General features: G+C 42.8%; 1 protein-coding gene across 4 annotated transcripts in view; it reads right to left on the minus strand.

Moving 5' to 3' along the window:
• The window catches only part of sema6a (sema domain, transmembrane domain (TM), and cytoplasmic domain, (semaphorin) 6A), a 106,939-nt gene extending 90,595 nt beyond the window's left edge, over positions 1–16,344 (minus strand). For 2 of the 4 annotated variants that reach the window (XM_085786405.1, XM_085786404.1), the window contains exon 1: positions 13,160–13,610. The gene's annotated coding sequence lies outside the window, so the exon portion shown is untranslated. Of the gene's footprint in view, positions 1–13,159; positions 13,674–16,324 lie in introns of those variants that run through there. The other 2 variants (XM_085786402.1, XM_085786403.1) reach the window with 2 other exon arrangements.
• Between the last annotated feature and the right edge of the window lie 6,310 nt (positions 16,345–22,654).

The raw sequence follows: 22,654 nt of genomic DNA on the forward strand, positions 1-22,654 counted from the left end.
TGCAGGGTGGGTGGCCCGAAACACAATCAGATAGGTTCAATTGAACACTCGACAACACTCAACGGAATCATGTTCTTCTGTGTTTGAACATAAAAAAATCAGATCTATGGTGCGTTTGAATACAGGAAACACTGCGTACGGCCCCGCAATTAGAGCTGCTACCTACACCGACGGTGACATGTCTTTTCATCACGTCACAATGAAGAGAAATGTTATATTCTCCACGCTGCCAGAGCCTGTAGCAGTCATGCTGTTAGTAAAACATGACTCCGTGTTCTTGGTGTGGCCACGTTTTTGATGTTCAAACTCAGGAACATATTGTAACTGAAAGAACTTGGAAACAACAGATGGTGCAGCAGCGCTTTATATTATGCAGCAATATTGTAACATACCTTGTTGTAGTGCTCCCAGTTAAGTTGTAGGGGATGCTGGTGCCAAAAACCATCAAGCCAGCAAAATGTGCTGTTTATGCTCAACGTGTGAGGTTTATTAGCCTCCCTGTGACCAAACCATTACATTGCTTCATTTAAAATCAAGCCTATATATATCAAGATGTGGATATATAACGTGACCTGAGACATTTTCATAACAGTATATTTACATAAAACATCAGAGTGAAAAAGGCCCACTATTATTTTCTAGGGCCCTGGATGATCATTGTCATATTTGGCAAAGTGCAGCATCCAACCCTCCTGACTAGGAAGGTGGAACCAGTAAATGTTTGTTTGCTTACATTTTTCTGGAGTAAATGACCGAGATGAGTCATGGATTCCAAAAATAGCTGCAGATTAATTTCCCGTTGATCTCCTCCTAATTGACTAATCCATTAGTTGTTTCAGCTGTAGTCCATACAAACCCAACCGACCTCTCTCTCATCATTTAATTGCAAGTATCTGACGCCGGCAAAACAAAGAAAACCTGAGTCACAGAATCAGGCTTCTCAGGGATCAGATCTTCATCTGACCACAAAGTCATCTGACTCCCTGCACATGTCCAACCTACGGACACTTGATACACCGAACCCAGCCCAAAACCCTGATAGTAGATACCAGGGAGGGATACCTACGAAACCCAGCCCATAGCATAGCATGTCTTCACCCTCAGGCGATATGTGTTTCTGGGTGGCTGTGGATGCATGGATGACACGTAAGGGCTATATCTATGATATATGTTTGCTTGTGTGAGCATACTTGCATGCCAGGGTGTGTGCAGTGTATGCATGAATGTGTGTGCCCCTTTGTACACGCATCATCTAGAATTTCCAGCTATAATAATCGTCAGAGTGCCATAAAAGCCTGTCCAAAGCTTGTTATCTCCTGCACATATTTGTTCATCAAACTCCGTCATAAAACCCCTGAGAGGTGGATAAAGTTCCATCATCCACCAGGTAATGAAATACACTATTTGTCCTCTTTTACAAATGGCTGCAATACAGGTGCGCTCTACTCTCTGTCCATTTGAGAGATAACTATCAGTTAAAAGGGTAACCAAAGCCTCTTCACTTGTTGTGTCCTCCCCCTTCTCTCCTCATTACATCCCACTGTGAATAATATCTCCTTTTAGCTCTGTTTCCTTGAGACATATGGCAGGCCTACTGTAATCAGCAAGCTGCTCCTATGACTAACCTTCCCACTATGGTTTTGTTGCACTCTTATGACCACATCATATGATGACGATATTTGAGCACATTTGAACCATGAGGTTAACTCATGACAGGGTGAGGTTTTGTCTAAAAGGGGAAGGCGATGGTCATTCACGAGCAGAGGGAAGACACGCGGAGCTGGAAGTTCTTAAAGCCTCCATTGATTACAATCTCACCATCCGTTCCTAAACCCTCCTTAGACGTAATACAATGCATCCCAGGGAATGAATAACCATCGCTAATGGCTATAAAAAGCTCTTGAGAATCAGCTAACGTTCTAGCCACTAAAATCGATATCTCCCCCAACCACAGCCCTTATTTAATCTCAATATAGTGGCACAAGGAATTAAGGATGTGAAGTGGATGAGAAATCACTCAGGACACTCAGAGCAGAATGGGAGACTTTATCCTAAATTGACTGAAGCACTGTCACTACATCCTCGTACCTACCAAAGGTTTGCAAACTCTAACAGCATGTTAACTTGCTCCAGACTGAATCACCCATACGAAAAAAAAAAAATCATCCACTCAGTTGCTATCTGGTCAGGTGCTCCGGATAAAAATAGCGCCGCTCTCCCTCTGTTATGTCAGACCGACTCCTATCATTCGCAAAGGATTCCAAATAATAATCAATTAATTAAATACTTCTCCCCTGTGCACAGCCGTTCCATTCAGTTGATGCTGTAGTCACAGCCCAGGCTGTATTTACTATAGTAATTAGTCCAGTGTTACAAGCATGGAAATCACCGTGATGAAGGAATAGCTATCTGACTGCCTCCAGGGTGGGACAGGCAATGAGCGCAGTCAAACAGACAGTCACGCCTTATTATGCAAGTGGTGGAGGTAAGGGGGAAAAAAACAGCCTCCCCAGGTAATTGGGGCCTTGCAGACTGCTTCTCACATACTATCACTCTAAACAAGACTGAGACACTGGTGTAATGTGGAAACGAAAACTGCTGAAAACCGCCCTAAGTGTGTGGTTATGTGTGTGTGTGTGGGGTGGGGGGTCCCAAATAAAATAAAGTATTCCATTTTTTTTTTAAGTGGGGAATTATGAGTTGCCTCTGTGAAATTCAAATGCCATGCTTGTGCCTGGTGATAAAATGACTTCCCCTCTATTCTTACAAAAAAGTGTTTCTCATTCTCTCTTGAGCATACAAAGCACAGCTGCAGCTACGCCACATGTGTTGCACAAAGTTATGGTCAACACGTACAAAGTAACAGCTGTTACGCACCAAGTCCTCTAGCAGTTTTACAACAGGAAGTATTTTGAACCTGATGTATTTCAAACCTAAGCTTCTCAGCTGTCATAGGTTTCTTTATTGAGTTAACGTGTTTATGTTTGTTTGTGCATGCTTCAGTGCATGTGAGGGCATGCAGGTGCATGTGAGAAGTGCGTGGACCCGTGTGATCCAATTATTGCTGACCACATTCTCATTCTCTCAAGTGTTGTAATGACATCAAATATCTTTGTCCGAGTCGTCTGTGATGTGTGTGTCTGTTCATTTACCGAAGTCTAGGTCACACAGAGTCAAACAGCTTGCCTAACAAAGGCGCACACAGACAGACACGCTAAGTCCTTCACCTGTTAATGTGTGATACAAATGACTGCTGCTGCGGCGCCAGTGTGAACACACCACCATGTCGCATCTTATCGGCCGGCTACATGAAAACCTGTTTGTTCTAGATAGAGTCTGCAACAATCAACCAGTCAGCTAGAGGGAATTCAGCTGGCCCTGGATGACTGCACCTCACAGGACTGAACAGGGACACAAATCCACCACAACACAAGGGGAGGATGAAGATCAAAGTCAGGTACAGACTGAATGACAACAATAGTCCTACACCGCAGGATCAGCTCAACACTCCAAAACCCCCCCAATCTTATCTAGGTCAGAGCAGAAACTCCAAAGACTCATCCCACCTCCTTTTCTTGCTGTCTGATTTCTTTGTTGTCATGTGTGGTGATGTAACGTACTGTAACTTTGCAGTGTAAACCCAAGATGGAGACCAGGTAGTGGTGCCATGTGTAGAAAACACTCACACAATAATAGTAACACTCCTCTCTCTAATAACCAAGTCACAGAGGACGTAATAATAATTTGCAAAAAAAAAGTTAGAAAGCATTTTGTTTTCTAATTCCCATGTTAACCCTGAAATATGGTTTTAAAAACACCTGGTTCAGTGAGCTGTGGTCTCCTGATAGAGATATGAATTAAAAACAGAAAGACAAAATATCGCTTCCGCAAAATTAGTTTTTCAGAGTTGTAAAAGGAGCCAGCTTTACTATGTAAATGATTAACAGATAGTGGACCGACAGTCTCACCTGCCATCCTGTGTTCCTATCTAGTTACCAGGCTAGCATTACTAGACTAGCTAGCATTACTACTTAGGTACATCCAGTGTAGCTCATATGTACTCTGACTCAAACTCACAGACAGAAAGGAAAGAAGAGAGAAACTACAGAGGGGGATGACTAATGAATTGGCTGTCGTCTGTTTTTCCTACCTGTCAACCAGCTGAGAGCAGCAGCTTGAAAGCCTTAAGGCAAACAGGATTTAATATTGAGAAAACACAAAGCAATTCTAATAACCTCCTCCAAAATCAGGAATGATTCTGTGTGATGGTGTCTGACCAGTTTTGACTCATCAAACCCTCCTCTGAGGAGCTGGGCACATAGCCATTCCTCTTTAGTCAGACTCCAAACCCAATTAAATAATCAAGGGTTCAACTGCTGTATAATACCACAATCAATAAACAGAGGATTTGTTGGCTATTTGGATGAAATTAAACAGATCCCACAAGAAACAAATACAAAGAACTTATCAGTGAAGCAGATGAGACAGTCCCAGATTAGTTGAGGATACGGGAAGATCAAAAACACCCAGCGTTTCAGTATGCAGCTTCTGCACTGGCCGACAAACCGTAACTACTCTGAGACTAAAATAGGCCTCACTGCACATTTCTCATTCTCTACACACACAATTTATGCAAGAGTGCGCACATACACAAACAAGACTCTGGCTCAAATATATGCACATAACCTCACACACCTCCACAAAGCGAAGCAGAGGCAATCGCCTCCTGGATAATCAAGTCAACGCACAAATCAAAACCTTAACAGGTTTAAAAACGTAAAGAGGCTTTTTAACAAATAACGTAAAAAAGGCCCCCAGTGGACTGTGATGAATGAATCAAGCCAAGCTTGCTGTGAACATTATCAGAGTAGGCAATGAATGAATGCATTACTATGCAAGGCAGAACTTCTCTTTTCCTGCCTCACAGCTTGTCTGTCTTCCAGCCTATCAACCTGCTTGCCTGATTACCTGCCCACATACAGAGCATCTTTTGTCCAGATTAAAGGGGCATGAATGGGGGGGCGAGGTGAAATATTATTTCTTCTCACAAGAATTCACTTGGAAACGGAGACTGCCTGTCATTTTCCGACCTGTCTCTTTCCCTAAACGTTTGCTCCCATCCCCTAAAAATTAAATTCATTTACAGCCAATTTGCATTAATGAATATGTCCTGTAAGAAACTAAATGATATTTGCAAACTGTCTGATGCCCATGCAAAATGCTCATACTGACAGCACACTCTCTGTTGTATTGGCATTTGGCTGCACAATTAAAGGACTAGTTAGTAGGTCAGTAAACCAAACCAATTCTTCCATCATTTTAAATCAAGTGTTAGTGGCCTGACCCTAACAACAGGTATGATACAGAACATGGTTCCTCAGGTTGAAGTCGCAAACTTTTCACCTTGACCTCCTTCTTGTGACCTCTGAGCAGAAAAAGGATGTTATCTTTCCTGGTTTGTAAAAAACACTGTCAGTCAATGTAACTGGGGCAGCAGTTACAGTCAACCATGAGGTATATGGCAAAGCGAATTAAAAGTATTTAAATATATCTCATAGGAGATATGGTTGCCTTTCTACCTGTCTAGCTGCCAGTCTCCATTTGCCTATCAGACTTTCATCCTCCCAGTGTCAGCTCAGGCTGCTGTCACACCATACATTTAATCAGCTCAGCAGCCCTGGCTATACTGAGCAGCCTCCCAGTGCTGACTGAGTTGTGTGCATGTGTGTGTCTGTGTCTGTGTGTGTGTGTGTGTGTGACGTGAGTGGGCCTTTGTGAGGCCTCCACTCAGCAGAGTGATGATAAGTACTCCCAGCCCAGTGCTCTGCATGAGCTGATGGGCAGACAGGCCAAGAACACTGGGGGCCTTGTGGTTGGGCGTGTGTGTGTGTGTGTGTACATGTGTGTGTCTCGTGGTGAAAAGGGGAAGACGGTGGCTGGGGACTGGAGAGCGTGTGTGTGTGTGAGAGAGAGAGCCTGTGCGCGTGCGTCCTTCTTTTTTTCACCAGCCACGCCACCAGACCATGCCACATGGCTGCAATTTGTTCATTAACTATGTAATAAATGTACACACACACACAGAGGTAATATTGTTCGGAGTTCTGCCTGATTGGATTCTGAAATAGAGGACCCTCAGGGGAATCACTTGTAGTCTGCCAGCAACTGTGACCAGGAGAGGCCTGATTTCTTAACAAGGTTTGAGGCAAACTCTGAGGAGATGCATGTAGCCTGTATTTTTCTATTTGCAGTGTGAAGGACTGTTAATATATCCTGAAATAATATTTGCTTATGTGCAGTTTCATACATTAGTGACTATTATCCACAACCAGTCTAAATTGTTTAGATTGCTTTCATATGGATGAATGTAAAATACTTCCCTAATCATATTACATGTTTATGTGTGAGAATAACCACAGGTCATTGTAAAGATTTACCAGCCACCTGGAAATAATTAATATTCGCTCAGGGCCAATTGCAGCAATCTGTCATCATCATCAGTTGATGAGCTCAGGATGGATGTTACAAGTTTCCTGCTGTCTAGGATATCAGTCGATGCCTTTTTGAGCCGAGGACGTCCTGCCAGGTTTAGGGTCAGCTGATAAATGTTTGTATCACGGGATTAGAAAGCGATATTTGGTTATGTGAAACGACATAGCCGCTGACAGATCATTTAAACAGAAATGTTGCTGCGGAGGAAATCCAGAAACGTGGATAATAAACAAAATCTGTCTGGCCTCGTTTGGCACACGCATGGAAACCAGCAGTGGGGGCTTTGGAAGAAGAAGCCGCTTGTTCCACATTCAGCGAGGCTTATAGCCTCTGGGAGAGTACGACTGCTGCTCTGCAATGAGCATACAGATCACCTTACACACTGGCTTTCCTCTGCTTTGATGACTGATGCACACATACCCACACGCATGTCCACACACACACAGCCATGGGGCCCTGCTTCCACAAGAGCATTAAAACAATACATTTGCACACACACACAGAGAGAGACACACAACGATACCCCTTCCCCCACCTGGATTAATTCACCTGCTGCACCTGAGAATGCCACCGCTATGATGTCACCTGCAATCCCATCACTTCAAAGGGACAAAAGCACTTCGGTGCAATCAGCACAAAGAGCAAACGCACCCTCTCACTTCCTCCTTTGTCCCTCTGTCCGTTAATGGTTATCCCCATGTAGACAGTCCATACATGGTGGAGGGAGAATTACACAGTTTGTTCTTCACTCCACTCAGGTATTCTTAGGTTTATGCCCAATACCACTCTCTGTGTGCACCACTCTAACAATGATACATTTCCTTTATTCATATTCCCTCTTACTTACATTAAAAATGAGCTCTGTTTCTAAGTAAATGGTGGCAGTGTGCGCTGAGAATCCCATGATAACAGCACTGCCAGTTGCCTACTCCACAAAAAAACTCCCATTGGAAATGCTCACAAGTGGGGTATGATATGATGAGACAAGGCGATAATACAACCACCACATCAGTGCATGGTTAGCCATTAAAAGACCCAAATGAGATTATGAGGTCATATGGGAGGTACAAAGCCTACAGCCAAAACACGAAGTGCTTTGCTCAAAGTAAAAGCGCATGTTCTGTATTCCCTCTTCACAGGGGAGAAGAACATTTTAAAAGGTAGAGAGAAAGAAAGAAAACAGGGTGGGAAAAAGAAGGGAAAGGGACAGGCGGATAAATACAGTATAAAGAGACAGAGACAGAGAGACAAGGCTTGATAGCAAGAGGTACACCCTGCCTTGGAAATTTCCATAGCGGTCAATTTCCGTTGTAATCCATCATTGAATAACACATGAATTCAGCATGATTTACCATCAAAACATCCAACTGAGCATGAAACAGGAGGCCCGGGCCCATCTTCCATCTCAGCGCAGTGGAAGGCTTTTCCATTGTAAGGCAAGGTGAAATAACAGCCGCTCAATGTACTGTAACACACTGGAGACGCACCAGCCCCACGAGCACGCTATTCACAAGATGATGCCTACTGTGAAAATATTCTTTTGCTCTCTTTAGGATGGAGAGAGCACAGTTTATATATATGTGTGTATACGTGCATGTGTGTGTGTGTGCGTGAGAGAGAGAGAGACTGGAAAGATTCGTGCACAGAAGGAGATACAGGGTTCACTGCTGAGATAAAAATGGAATCCATTTTGGTTCTTGAAGCACACTCATCCATGGTGTGAGGACCTGCTCGGTGGTGTAGCCTGCCTTTGCTCTTTCAATCACTTCCCCTCTTTCCTCCTCTGCTCGGTTTCAATTGTTCCGCCTTCCCCCTCGCTGCACTGTTTATATCATTTCCTCCTTTCCTCCTCAGTCACACCTCTGTCCTTTCCTTTCCTTTCCTTTCCTTTCCTTCCCTTCCCTCCTCACCTCCTCCTCCTCTTCCTCTCACTTCTCCTCTCTCTCGGCAGCCAGGCGCCCCAACACTGTCTCAGGTCCTGAAACTATGGCAACGGAATGAGAGAGAAAGCGCTCTCTATGATTAATAGATGAGAGATGCAGTGCCAATCGCTGGGGCCTGGGGAGGAGGGACAGATGCACTCCAACAACACCACGCACACATGCACGCACTGTCACAAGAGTACACACACTGAGCACACACACACACACACACACACCCCACTGTCGCCGCCGCCAACCTTCCCCAACCAACCAACCAACGCACACACATTAACCACCCTCAGCGCTTTGTGGTACTACACGCACAGAAAACGGGGAAAGGGTCTGACTTACACAGCTCAAAGAGACACATCGCCACAGTGAGTTATAGGCAGAGTCTAAAGGGCTAAAGGAGCAAACGAAGAGGCGGCACAGTTCTCCTGATGCTTAACATCCACATGACACACACCTCCAGCGAGCGATCCAACCACAGAAATAACCACAAGCCACAGCAGCGGATGCGGATGCGGCCCTAATGAGTCTTTACAGATTGTGGCTCTCTCGGTGACTCACAGCTGGTTGGCTCTCACCTGTAAAAGCGCAACAACAGGACAGGAACTAGGACATGGTATTTTTTTTCATGCCTTGAAGCACAATTTACATCATCTGATCTGTAGAACAAGACTTGGCTCTTTTCAAGGCCAGTCATCCATCCATCCATCCATCCATCCATCCATCCATCCATCCATCCATCCATCCATCCATCTCTCTGGCAATCACACAAAGCCCCGCTGCTTTTGGATTATCCCTGCAAATGCATTTCCTTTCCATTTGAGTAATGACAGGCAACCAAAGTCAGCTGTGACAAAGGTATTACCACATGTTAATGTCGCATGTACTAAGTATTTAAAATACAACATTTCCACGAAGAGAGAGAGAGAGAGTTGACATTTGAAGCGGATGTTAAATGTTTCCATCGATGTGTTTCCATTTGGTGTGTAGGCTATACGAGAAAGTTTGGCTCCACAACTATCTTCTCTTAGTTGGGCCGGCTATCACTTTCTAATTCACTTAATTTCCAACAACAAAGCTTTGCCAAGGACCAAGAGCCAACACGGCAACAGCCACTCAGCCAGTTCTGCCAATTGCACCCAGCCCCAAAATAAGCCTTTTGCTCGCTCCCTTCATGCCTCTGGCTTTCTTGGCACATAAAACACGCTCAATCAATTATGCTAATGTAACGAGTATGAAAAATGTTTAACACATGGACGGTTAACTCGGTGGCTGCACCGTAGAGGCGTTTATAAAAAGGAGCTGGAAGGGTTAAGGCTAAGTGAGAGAAAAGCAGCCAGTTAGAACAACACAGTTAAACTTGGAAAGAGGAGCACCGCGTGTCCGTGCGTGTGCAAGAGAGAGAGAACATGGACCAACACGCTGAAGCAAGTGATTAGCGAAGTGATTACATTTTCAATGAGCCATGCTGTGACTAGAGCACACTGAACCATACTGCACAGTGAGATACATTAGATCCCCAAAGTACACTGAATATCATTTATCATCGGCAACAAACAGTGGGTGACACGTTCCAACTTAACTAGAAAGGATGAGGGGCAGTGAGCAAATAAGGTGCTGGTTCTTTGGAAAATCAAACAAACATGAGGTACATGGAAATTTAGACACTTGCCCTGCTCATTCTGTATAATATCATCCAGTGGGTTTTCTCAGATAAAATGAAAAGAATTTATCAAATAATGAGTTCAACTTCAGAGGGTCAAGGAAATCATGACCAAAAGAAATTGAGAGCAATGAAGCAGCAGAAGGCGCCATAGAAAACTGTTTACACAGAGGAGGAGTTGTGTAATTTGTTCGAGCAGGTTACAATATCTCCCCGTTTCTTTTTATTCGCCTCCTGTATCACAGCAGATTCCCAAAACACCCGAACAGCCGAATGCGAGTGCTTAAAAAACTTAAAAAATCAGCAAATGTGTCATGTAACATCTGTGATGGACGGCTCCATTGAAAAACAAGCACCTTTGATTATGCTGACCTGTATTTCGAAAAAAACCAAATGAGCTAAAAAAACACATACGCAAGCTCATGATTATGCTTTTTAAGCAACCCACCGCTGGAGCTAGATTTAGCGTTAAGGCAGTGTAATTGAAGCAGCAGCGATTTAGAAAGATGTGAAATCTGGAAAATGGGTTAAGCATCAATAAATCTGACTGCAGATGAGTGAGAGGGGTTTGATGCTTTCTCACACTCTAATTGAAAAATAGAAAAAGAAAAAAACAGCACAAGCCCACACACCAAGGATGCCCATCAATAAAGCATGGCTTTTATAAAATATGCATAAATACACACACACTATTGAATGCTGGGTATTGACACTGACTGAGTGAGGACCAGTGGTTAACAGCAGCTGACCGGTCTCATTGTTTATAATGGAAGGCCAATTCATTTGAACAGGAGCAAAGCCATTTATCAATTATTCAGACCTACTACACTCAGGCTGCATCTACATTTGTCCTAACTGGCACAGGTTAATACAAACTCTCTCCATCTCTCTTTCTTTCTCTGCTCCCCTCTTCCACTCTCTCCCCCTCACACACACACACACACACATACAGTGTGACAAATCCACATCAGTCACACACAATGCCATCCCCATTGCTATTGTGAGGGGATCGGCGGATCAAACTCTCCACGGAGAATTGCTCCAAATACAAGCAACAACTAAGGTCGCTCTGCTCTATTCTGCCTCTCCAGGAAGAGAACAGGCAGGCTTCTGTCACAAAGGTAAATCATGCTGTAATTCATGTATCAGCCCCACAGCATGTCCACATGTATAAAGTGTTAATGACGGGATTAGCACTGTGGTTTGTGTTGTTGTAGTCTTCATGAGACAGTATGGTGGGATTTACAGCCCATACAACCAACATCTCAACAAAAAAATGCCTCCAGGACATTTGAATGCCTTGAGGCTAATGTTGTAGGAGGAGCAGCGGTAAAATGTTAAAACACTCTGCGATTGCACATTCAAGATCTATGTTTAATCCCCAGCACAGTCTGTATACTGGCTGCTAAAAAAAAAAGAGAGACAAAAAACACAAGGTAACAGATGAAAAACCAAACAGGCAACACACAGGAGTACAGATATTTCCAGCGATTTCAGGAAAAACAATGAAATACAACAGCCTTTCCACCCAGAGCAGCCATGAAACATTTCTATCTCTTTCCTTTCTATTTTTTTAAAGGTTGATAGCAAAACCATATTTCCAAAACACCATGTGCTTCTGCTGAAAGTCAGCTGGCAGGCGGCACTTTTTTTTTTTTTTTTTTTTGCTGTGGCCATTCACCACTTTTCATATTCACCCATTTTTCTCATCAGCGTTGCACACTTCCTAATCTATAACCTACATTTAGAGTTGCCCAAATCCTTTTTCCAGCTTTTCCCAGTGCCTCTGAGAGGGGGAGCAGTGTGGAGGGGTGGGTGGGGGGTGGTCTTCCATACTGGGAGAGGAGAGGAGAAGAGAGGAGAGGAGAGGAGAGGGGGAAAACACATGGGAGTGACTGGGTGTTGGCAGTCAGGCTGCTGGATGTGGTCTGTGAGGCCTCTATCTCCTCTCCCAGCTTGTTAAAGCAGCAGCACTTCATTTAATCGCAAATCCACTTCTGAGGACCAGTGCAATTTTGTCTCCTATGGTCAGAATTACAAACATGCAATTGATCTTTTGGACCAGAGTGACACACTCCACCTCCCGGTAGCCTGAAACTCCCGATCACACCCTATAGCTAGTGTTTGTGTTTCTGCCAGAGAGAGCAGAGGAAAGGTCTCACTTAAGAACAATAAATATATATATTATAATATATGCATGTAAAATGACTGGTAATGAATTCCCATCAAATCTCTCTAATTCGCATCAGCTTTATAGTAATAATTAAAATGGAGAGAGATTGTAAACATAGGCTGCATCATTAGTCTACATGTAAATTTCTGCTCTCATTCTGCATCTTCAATCGTTGCAATAAATGGCAAATGAAAATCCCATCGTGCTCCGCAATAATGGAGCAAGCACTTCCCTGCTTATGCGTTTTCATAACAAATCAGGCATGAATATGTTATTAGGCTTCTATAACTCCTGCAATTTTTCATTTTTATTTCAGATCTGCTTGTGGCATAGCTTTGTGGCTGAGGCTGTGAAACATCTTCAGAGAGTCAGCGAGGTTGGGGGGGAAACAAGAGAAAAGAAAGAGAAGCACCGTTAGCCGGAGGACAACAGTCGGTCCGAGTCCTGCAAGTTCCCACAGGCACGCTTCCTATCTGCCGCGTAGCCTCCGTGTACCTGCTCCACGGAATGATACTGGCATTGTCTTGCTTTGCTCTCGGTTCGTTGTGGTTTGCCATAGGTCCACTGAGAATGACACTTCTTTAATCTATATGGGTAAACAGCATCAGAGGGATTACGCACGAAAGTCTGTTTATATCGGCAGAAAGCGTCTGCCCTGAGGAGGAAAGCGTCACAGTTCTTATTTTAATCGAAAAGCAGACACTTTCTGTTTTAATAACTTTTTTTTAAATCGCCCTATAAATACGCGAAATCGCCCCAAGTTGATAAAGTAACCCGGTGAGGCTTGTGCACTTGTCGCCCGTCAGCCTCGCTGGATCAGAAAACAAGCCTCCGGGGCTGGAGGAGGTCTGGTGTACAGGCAGCGAGCGCACCTAAAGTTTGAAATAAACAAAGAAATCTTACCTTCAGCTCATGAATGGATATGCCTTGGAGTGGTTACACGGCTCTGTCCTTTAGTAATCCATGAGATATGGCTCTAAAAGCAGTTCGGATGATGCTCGTTTCAGAATAACAATAACGAGCGCTACTTTTCTCATGCGCTTCTTTTTTGTTACATGCCGCGCACAAATCACACCTCTTCAAATCGGAATATCCATCGGAAATCCACACTAGAGAGATTGGGGTGGGCAAAAAAAAGCGACGTTTAGGCTTTTAAACTCCTTTCAGGTGAGTGAAACGGGCGGAACCAACCGGGTGTCCCAGCGCTAGCTACGGAGCCTGAACGCAGTCCCTTCCACAAAAGCCGACGGTCATCCTATTTGGAGATGAAGCTTCTTACCAGACTGGAGCGGAGCGCAGCGAGCCCAGCTGTCACCCACCCGCTACACACACACATACACACACATACACACACTCCCTCTCACACATACATACTGTAGGGAGGAGCTACGGCTCTGGAACGGGGAGCTATTGTGTCAATGGGTGCCAGTTATGGACAACTGTATATCTATTTTTACGCAGCGACATTTCATGAGAATGCGCGTCGGAGAGGGAGAAAGCCTGAGAGCTATTAATAGTTTGTACACAAGAAGGGGGAAAAAATAATAGAAAAAGAGAAATAATGAAGGGGTTAGTTAGAAATTCAAATGAGATTAAGTGGCGTTTTGTGGCCGTGCAGGCTGCTGCGCTGGCTCTGGGTCATGCAAACTGTCAGTGGTAATTTTGAAGACACAATAAAGACGCAGGTTCTCCTTCATGCCGCCCGCACCAGCCCACTTTCTGCACTGTTTTTGCGCACAGCCCATGCGAATTTGATGAGATAAGGCTTCTAAGACCTGTTTTGTCTTGTCTCTGGTCCCAGGGCTGCCCTTACTCCCCTGGTGGTCCCCCCCTCCTGGTCACAGCCTGTCACGCGCATACGCACACATTCAACAAATGCTTTTTTCTTTCTTTTTTTCTTTCTTTCTTTCTTTCTTACAGTCACTGGGTTTTTCACAAATGGGCCGTCTCTTTACTTGGCCCTTGATCTAATCAGAAGGGTCATCGGGTAAAATCTGAAAACAATGGTGGAGTTCAAAAAGTTGTTGCTTAAATTTATGGTACACTGAGGCTACAATCTGATGTTAGGAGCATGCTCCACATACCCCTAAAAAAAAACATACACACACACACACACACACACACACACCAAGCCAAACTAATTTGTCAGATTAAAAACTGCAAGCCTGCCACAAAATACAAACCTAACTGCTTGCACATGCTCTCAAATACAAACACACATTATATTGTAGTGCGCAAACACCTGTGTAGACATCTAGATCGTACATAGATACACTGTACGAACTCCAGAGGGACGTAGTTAATGCGTGTGAGGCTTTGGGCCTGTCATTATATAATAACAGGCCACCTGTGAAAGCAGTAGTGTGTGTGTGTGCGCGTGTAGGTGTATGTGTGTGTAATTGTGCTCCTGAGTAGTAGCCTGTCAGGCACTATTGCTGTCTTGTAACTGTAACAGTTCAGTGCAGTGCTGCCTCCACAGGCTCGATGCCAAACACTATACCACTGCTCTTCAATGTAAAGTAAAGCGCCCGTGCCTGCCTGCCAGCCCCTCTCCTCATCTGTTATCATTTAATTTTCTGCAAGAACAAAACTCATTTACCAACACGCAACTCAACCATCACAAAGGGCCATGCAACAGAGGGAGAAAACATAATAGCTCTAGTGTTGTTCTATCATTCCTGGAAGCAGATATAGAGCCTATTTATTTAAACATGTCTAATCATAAACAGACTGGTGTTCAATCTGGTTAAAACATATGCAAAAATATACATTTCCATGCAATTAACTGCTTAGAGTGCATTCGCATATCATACATCACATCAATACGGTATAATGTACACAAGTCCTCTAAGAGTTCATTAAAATTCTGCGTGAGATGTGTGCTGGAGTCTTAGTTTACTGTGCACATGCAGGTGAATCATTATGGATAGTAGACACCAAATCAGATGAGGAAAAACATCTAACATCAATAGTCATGCAAATGCTGTAAGCCTCCAACCAAAACAAACTACATGCAGCCCCTTATTTCACACACTCTAACTCTATCTTTACATTCTTTAATCTCTCTCTCTCTTGCTCTCTGTCTCACTGGCTCCTCTCTAACTCTCACACACACTTTGTAGTGCAAGTGTTGCAAAGTGTGGGAGGCGGGCAGGGTATAAATCGAGCTCAATAATGTCAAGATACACACCAGTTAGTTTGAACTGTGGAAATATGCTCGTGTCAGAGCTTATCTCGCTTTATCTGCCTAAAGTTGTGCCAGGCACAGTAGGTCTCTGTGTGTGGAGGAGAGGCAGAGCAACCATCACATCCTGGACATGGACAGGCAGCAGGCGCACCAGCAGTTCTTCTGGGCTTTTTTTCATCTCCTGACTGAACCACAGCAGGTCTTATACCTGCCTGTCTCCTCTGCTATCCCTGGAACATGATCTAAAAGCATCAAATGTCTACTGCTGATTTCACTGGTTTCCACTTTAGGGCTAGTTCACAATTTAGTGCTGGCCTGGATAAACAACAAAGACACAGTGCCAGCATTCCTCAAGACCCTTAAAATCTTCCTAACAACCCGCAGTTCCACAATTTCCTGTGATTCTGACACCTCACCACTCTTTCCTCTCCTTCTCCACTATCACACCTCAGCAGTGGTGGAGCAAATATTCACATCCTTAAACGAAAGCACCCTGCCAATAAATGAACGTGGAAATACTTAATTACAAGCAAAGGTCTTGCATTCAAAAGGCAAAAAGTAGAGGAGAAAAATGTACCTTAAAAATCAAAAGTAAAGAAAGTGTCACAAATATGGAGAAGATATTATCATGTGTGACATCAGTACATTGTCAATACTGATTGTGTGGTGTATTTAGCATCTAATCTATCTACTTTATATGTTGATTTCTTTCTAATGTTTCTCTTTTTTCTTCTTCTTGGTAAATATTTGTAACTATAGAAGTCCAGAGCTTAAGGAGATGTATCTAGAATCATGTGATCCTACAAAAGTCTTTGACACGTGTAAAAATACAAAAAAAATTGTAAAAATGTAAAAATTACATGTGTCAAAGAAAAACTTACCATTGGACTTGTCAAAATTTGAGGTCTCAGTCTGCTTGTGCCTTGATTCTTGTATTTGAAGCCCACTCAGCAGTGTGATTTGTGCTGGACAACTGGAGAAACATCATTTGTTCAAACTGCCACTGCTGCAGGAGTCCTAATGGCCGCTGCTCACCTGTGAATCATACACACAGCAGAGAAGCAGAATGTTGCCCATTTACAGTAGTTGCTGCCATTGTACCTTTGCTGGCCAATCACTGGATCTGTCTGTTTTCTCCCCTCTTAGTGCTTTAATGGGCACTGCAGCCTGTTTATTATCCCCAGTGGGTGTAAAGTGACAAAGAGTAAACATAGGCCTACTGTATAGTTGCATGCAAAATGTGTGGCTAACACACTGCTGCTTTCTAAACCTTTCCCAAATGTGACTTCCCCAAGCACAACAGCTGGATCTGCATTCATGGCATAGGCTGCATTCTGCTGTTTGTGTCATCTCATAATTGATGTCCGCTTACGGATCATTCTGAAAACAGACAGGAAAGCAGGGATTACAAGGATCTAGTCTAACACTGGTAAACAGCTACAGGCTTGACAGCGATACTGTGGGTATTTGAAATAATTGTTCAGGTGCAGCATTTCCAGCAGCAGAAGAGGGGCCAAAGCACCCTGTTCAAGTAAAAGCAATGTTCCTCTGCAAAATGTTTAATTCACATCAAATGTTAATGAAAAAGCCAGCTAAATCACTGTTCACTGAGTGGCAATAGATTAGTTTATCACTTTGGTAATTACATACGTGTTCCTTTGTAGATGAAAATGAACTATTAACGTGTCTCTTCCGAAATGTACTTAAAAATACTTATTAATTGATATTCTATGCTTCTATTGACCGGAGAAAGTGTATGAATACAGAAATCATACCAGTTTTCTCAGAATCCCATTGTAGTTTGTATAAAAGTGTGATTGTTACAGGTATTGTAAGAAATTTCCATTCAAAAGGTACTGTCTCTATCCAAAGCTTTCTAGTATATGGTTATGCACTCACTGCAGAGCAGGTAGGATCAGGATGATTAAAATTAAAGTATACTGTGTAATTTATGAGCACCGATAAATGTTTACTCACATGAGTCTCACAATCTGCTTTTCGTCGGCAGAAACATTTGTTTGAGGATGTGGAGCCCATAAATTTAAGATAGGCAACGGCATAAACTACACCGAGGATAGAAAAATAAAATGTACTTTGTTCAAAATTCCACATGGGTGTCCCAGCTGTATTCTAGGCACTTAGGTTTGATGGAGAGAAATCATTTAGCTGCCATCACTCAAAAACCCTTGAGCCCGTTTCAATCACAGGTTCATCAAACAATATTAAAATGGAGCTGGAATATCAACTCAGCTCTAGAAATAAACCATGAATTCATAGGTGTTAGATACAGCAGGTGACTAGTGATACGCACATCTACCACAACTGTCTCCACTGTGCTTACTGGTGTCACAGGTACAAGAATAATAGAAAAACTGAATAAAACTATGGATTTGTTGGTAGGTATCCTGTATACTCCTCTGTGTATGAGTGTGCTTGTGTTAACTGCACATCCGATATGTCGTCTCCCCATTGTGACTTTACTGTCAAACACTTCAATGTAAAGAGCAATGTTCAACAGATACTGGATGACAGAGTGTCAGTTTCTGCATAAAGGCAAGGAGTGGGAAAAAACAGAATAAACTAAGAGTGTGTTGGCCCTGAGCAGATGAATAATGATTGTTACACACCTGCCAGTTATGTCAAGCAGGGAGTTGTCACTCAAATTTGCACTAATATGAATGTGTGCAGTGCACAAATGCACATTGACACAGATTAACACACATCTCCATGTGTACAGTGGTACGAGAACCCGCAGTTCGAACATACACACACACACTTTTAATTGTTATGTATTATGCTGATTAGTAGTCAACAGTAACTATTACAGGAAATAAGAATCAGTTGTTGTCACAGGAAGAGCGTTCACATTTCTGCCACCATCCAGCTGGCAAGAAACACTTAAACACCATTTTAATTGGTCTCTGGGACAATTCAACTTGACAGAACCTTTTCTTTTTTTTTAAAACCACACCAGCACTACCTGTTAAAGGAGTGCTGCTGTTTGCCAAAGGTAAATCATTTGTATTCAGAGATGATTGATTGCTATTAAACATTCATAAAGCTACATAAACATCAGCCACTTATCACATTTGTCACCTCTAAACATAGTAAGCAACCCTTGGTGTGAATGTGTATTCAACATTTTTAATGATGTGTGATGATCATCATCATTAATTATTATTAACCAGCTGACACTGATTTTTTTTCTGCTGCTACATTGTCCCTTACTGCACTTTACACAAACAGTGCCCTGTTTTGTTTGATTTCATTCATTTTGTCAAATAAATTAATAGTATTTCTAAACAAACAGAGGTGCAATTATCTGTAAGTAACACTCTCAGCTACTATCAGCAAATATGCTGTAATAAGAATTTATGATGATATAATACAGGCATAAATTGTACTCCCACTGACTCACTGCAAAAACTCTATTTCTATCCTGTCATCAATATATAGTCAACAGCTGCCAAAAATATTAAAAGCCCTATTAGAAATTGGCTCAGAGTGTAAGCCAGAGATATCAACGTCAGCACATACTCCATATCCTGAATGCATGTGTATGTTTGTGTGTGTACTTGCATTTCTATCTTTGTGAGGACCAATTAAGGTTTAACGTTTGGTTTTAAGACTGAGGTCAGAATAAGGATCATGGTAAAGTAAGTGTTAGGTATTTGTGATGGTTCAGGTTTAGGTGAGGAGCTAGGGAGCGCATTATGTCGATGAGTGTCCTGACGAAGATAGCAAAGATAGAGGTGTGTGTGTCTAATGGCAAAATGATGTCAAGCACGGCTGAGTAAGGTACAGTAAGCAAAGTACTGTAAGGCAGACCATATACACACACACACACACACACACTAGCCCACTGGGCCTCGCCCCAGCCAGCTTCAGTTTCCTCTGTGCATCCAGGTTTGCATGAAAGCCATGAATAAGTCAGCATTTCTGCATGATAGGTCTGTAACTAGGAGTGACAGTTAGAGAGCATAGTCTTTAGAATTTCAGAATGGGCTTGTTGTGCATGTGTCTGTAAGTGTGTGGATGTGTGTGTGTGTCTGTGTGTGTTGGGGGGCGAGGGGGTCGCTCGTGCATGTGAGCAGCATGTGTCCTCCCCCCTCCCTCATCTACCCCACAAATGGACGTCATGCTGAAGATGAGGTTTGAAAGAGAGACAGAGAAAGGTTGTTGACGTCAGTTGCAAATGGAGCTGTAAACTGGAGAGGGAATATACCACTGAGGGCTGCAGGTAAACAAATGGGTCATCTCGAAGCCGACCTGCAATCTTACTGCATTTATTTTCTGTCATCTACGATACAATATTCTACTGTAGGTTCTTTTTTTTTAAATATTGACCAGATCCCACTGCCTTTTCTAGCAAATTGTACTTGTTGAGGTGTCATCACATCACCTAAGTGAGGAATTACAGTTGAGTGATCACAAGTGGTTTTATAGTGCATGTGGGTGGGAATCATACTCCCTTTAGTTTAGGCTATTTTAACAGTGATGAATGAATCTCCCTGCTCAAATATGATTATTAAGAGCTCTTATATTGTCTATTAAGTGTCGTACTGAATTGGGGATTTATGGATCAAATTTGATTGAGACTGTATCCATCCTCATCCATGTCTAAACTATCTGTTAGTTGCCTTGGTTAGATGTTGACAACACAATAACCTATAAGCAGATGATCAAATACTTTGATTCTGACTCAACTTCAAGAGTGTGGGCTTCTCTGTATTTTGACTATTTGTTGCAATGCTGTGTAGGTGAACCGAGCTTTGACAATGCACAAAGTGTTTTGCAAATACTCACAGTATCCCAGCCTTCTTTGAAGACAATAACATTGGCAACTTCAAACATATACACAGTATAGTATATACTGTATATATATCCATTATATATGGTTTAAACTTGCGTGCTAAGAGGATGTGTGCTATTGCTTTGTATGCTGATAATTCATGTGTAAAATTGCTTTTTTAACAGGCTGGCACTAATTTCTCCTCGCTCCTCCAAGCTCTGCTCCCACAACCAACCACAGCCCAGCTACTGCCCCAGGCCAGACAAACTGTGCAAAGTACAGACTAGACAATGCCTCACTGCAACCAACTCCTGAGTTCAGTTTCATTTCAGGCCACTCTGCCCGCATGCATCTGTTCCCTGTGCACATACAAGTTTTGATCTGAGCCAGGAAATACTGGTTCTGCTTGTCCGGGTTTTACTTGTGAGAAAAATGACCAAAAAAAGGACAAGCTGAATTATCATCCATTTTATCACAGTGACATTGCAGCAATGTGATTCATTGATGTGAGAAATCAATTTTGTAAGGGGAATAGTTGGAAAGTTTTTATCGTCCATTATACATCTTTGCGGGAAGCACAACTGACCTTTGTCTCCTTGCTCTGCCGACATGAGCAAGCAAGATATTTGTGTACACACCGTGGAAGTACAGTGTAGCTTGTTGCACCTACGAATGCATATCAGGTGTTGAGTGGAATTGATTTTATGAGGAAATGATGCTGCTGAGTGGTGTCGCTCAGAGGAACTCCAATGGCATACAAAGTGGAAGCAGATGTTCCCCTGACATTGCAGATTATTATTCCCATCTTCATCCCAGCTCAGTTGATCCAGATCCAATTCCAGATCCACATCTGACCCCAGTGTTTCAATTCTCTTGCTGAGCTCCAGCCTTAACTCCACCTGGGTGGCTGAACGTGAGTATAGCACCTGATTTAATGACACACACGCGCAGTCCCTACTGAATAAGTTATCCGGCCTCTGCTTACACACCCATAATGCTCATCTATTTTTCAGCAAGGGGCATTTCTCTTGTCTTTACCTCTCACTCCTACTATATTTGCCTGACTATGTGCCTCTGTCTTTGTGTCTCGATGACTGTCTGTGTGTAAATAATGTTATTTTAAGGCCGATTATTCTTATTCTGGTATCACTGTCTTTGGAGTCTTTTATATTTTCTCTGGGGTTTTCAAGGGTTGTTTCTTTTGAATTGTGGTTGTTTTTTTTTTGTAGCTGGTTGGGGGTGAATAGCAAGGGTACACCTAACAGCAGCAGGGGAAAGAATGGGTTGAAATCGGACTTTGACCTTGAAAGAAATATGATATTTGGATTTACAGCAGACTTTGATAGCAGCTGGATAACTCCGCTCTGTGAGAATGAGTGGCAAAACAATCTGCTCCCCGTTTATCATCGCTTGATGTATTGTAGTTTGTACCACAGGGGAACAGCTAGAACACATTTAGATGCATAATATCTGTCGCTTTTTTAACACTGTCATTGGAGAATAAATGTCATTATGATCAAACCCTCTACGTTCCACCACAGACAAACCTTGGCTTTGAACTGCTAAATGATTGATGGGTGAGATGAAAGTGAATGTAGGTCACTGTGGGTGAGGGTCGACAGAGGCAGCATAAATCAGACATGGATAATAACCAGATATCATGGAGGATAATGACCCAACCAGAGCCATTACAGGTATATTCAACAGCCATAGCTCACCAATCTGCCATATCCTCTAAATGCTAGATTGCACATATTACTACTAAAGGAAAATTTGATAGCTAATGTCAAACTAGCTGCAACTTTAAACCTTTTTCATGTAGCCTAATGACTTTGAACATCAATACTGTATACACGTGTGTGTGTGTGTGTGTGTGTGTGTGTGTGTGTGTGTGCACTGTTGTTCCTATCTAAGAGGGGACATCGGCGTCGTTACACATTCACCAACAGGGGACCAAGCAGCCAACAGGGGACTTTTTTTAGGTCCCCTGTTGGACATGCTTTAAATCAACTTAAAATCATGTGAAAAACCTTCTGGTTAATTTTTTCAACTTTAGCCAAGAGGGGACCTGAGTGTGTGTGTGTGTAAAATACCATATTCAGCAGTGCCCCGGCAGGCTGGAGCAGGGATTTTAACGACTCATTCACACACGTCGTTTCTTACACTCCTCCATAGTGTGAACGACTTGCAGCCCCGGCAGCCTTTCAGACTGTAGAGAGGCTATCAAACAGGCTCCTTAGTGAACAAACCAGTACCTTGAAACATAATTTGTTATTCTCCGCAACAAAATATGAAGGTCCCAGTTTCATGGATGTCTTAAGTTTAAACTCAACACTGTATTAGGTATAATAGAAATTTTAAAATATTGAAAAAATTGATCACCCATGACAACATTTGAGATAAAATGGTCATTTAGATA

This window comes from Trachurus japonicus, chromosome 9 (genome assembly GCF_045865225.1).
Source record: "Trachurus japonicus isolate A0001 chromosome 9, Traja_1.0".
Lineage (NCBI taxonomy): Eukaryota > Metazoa > Chordata > Actinopteri > Carangiformes > Carangidae > Trachurus > Trachurus japonicus.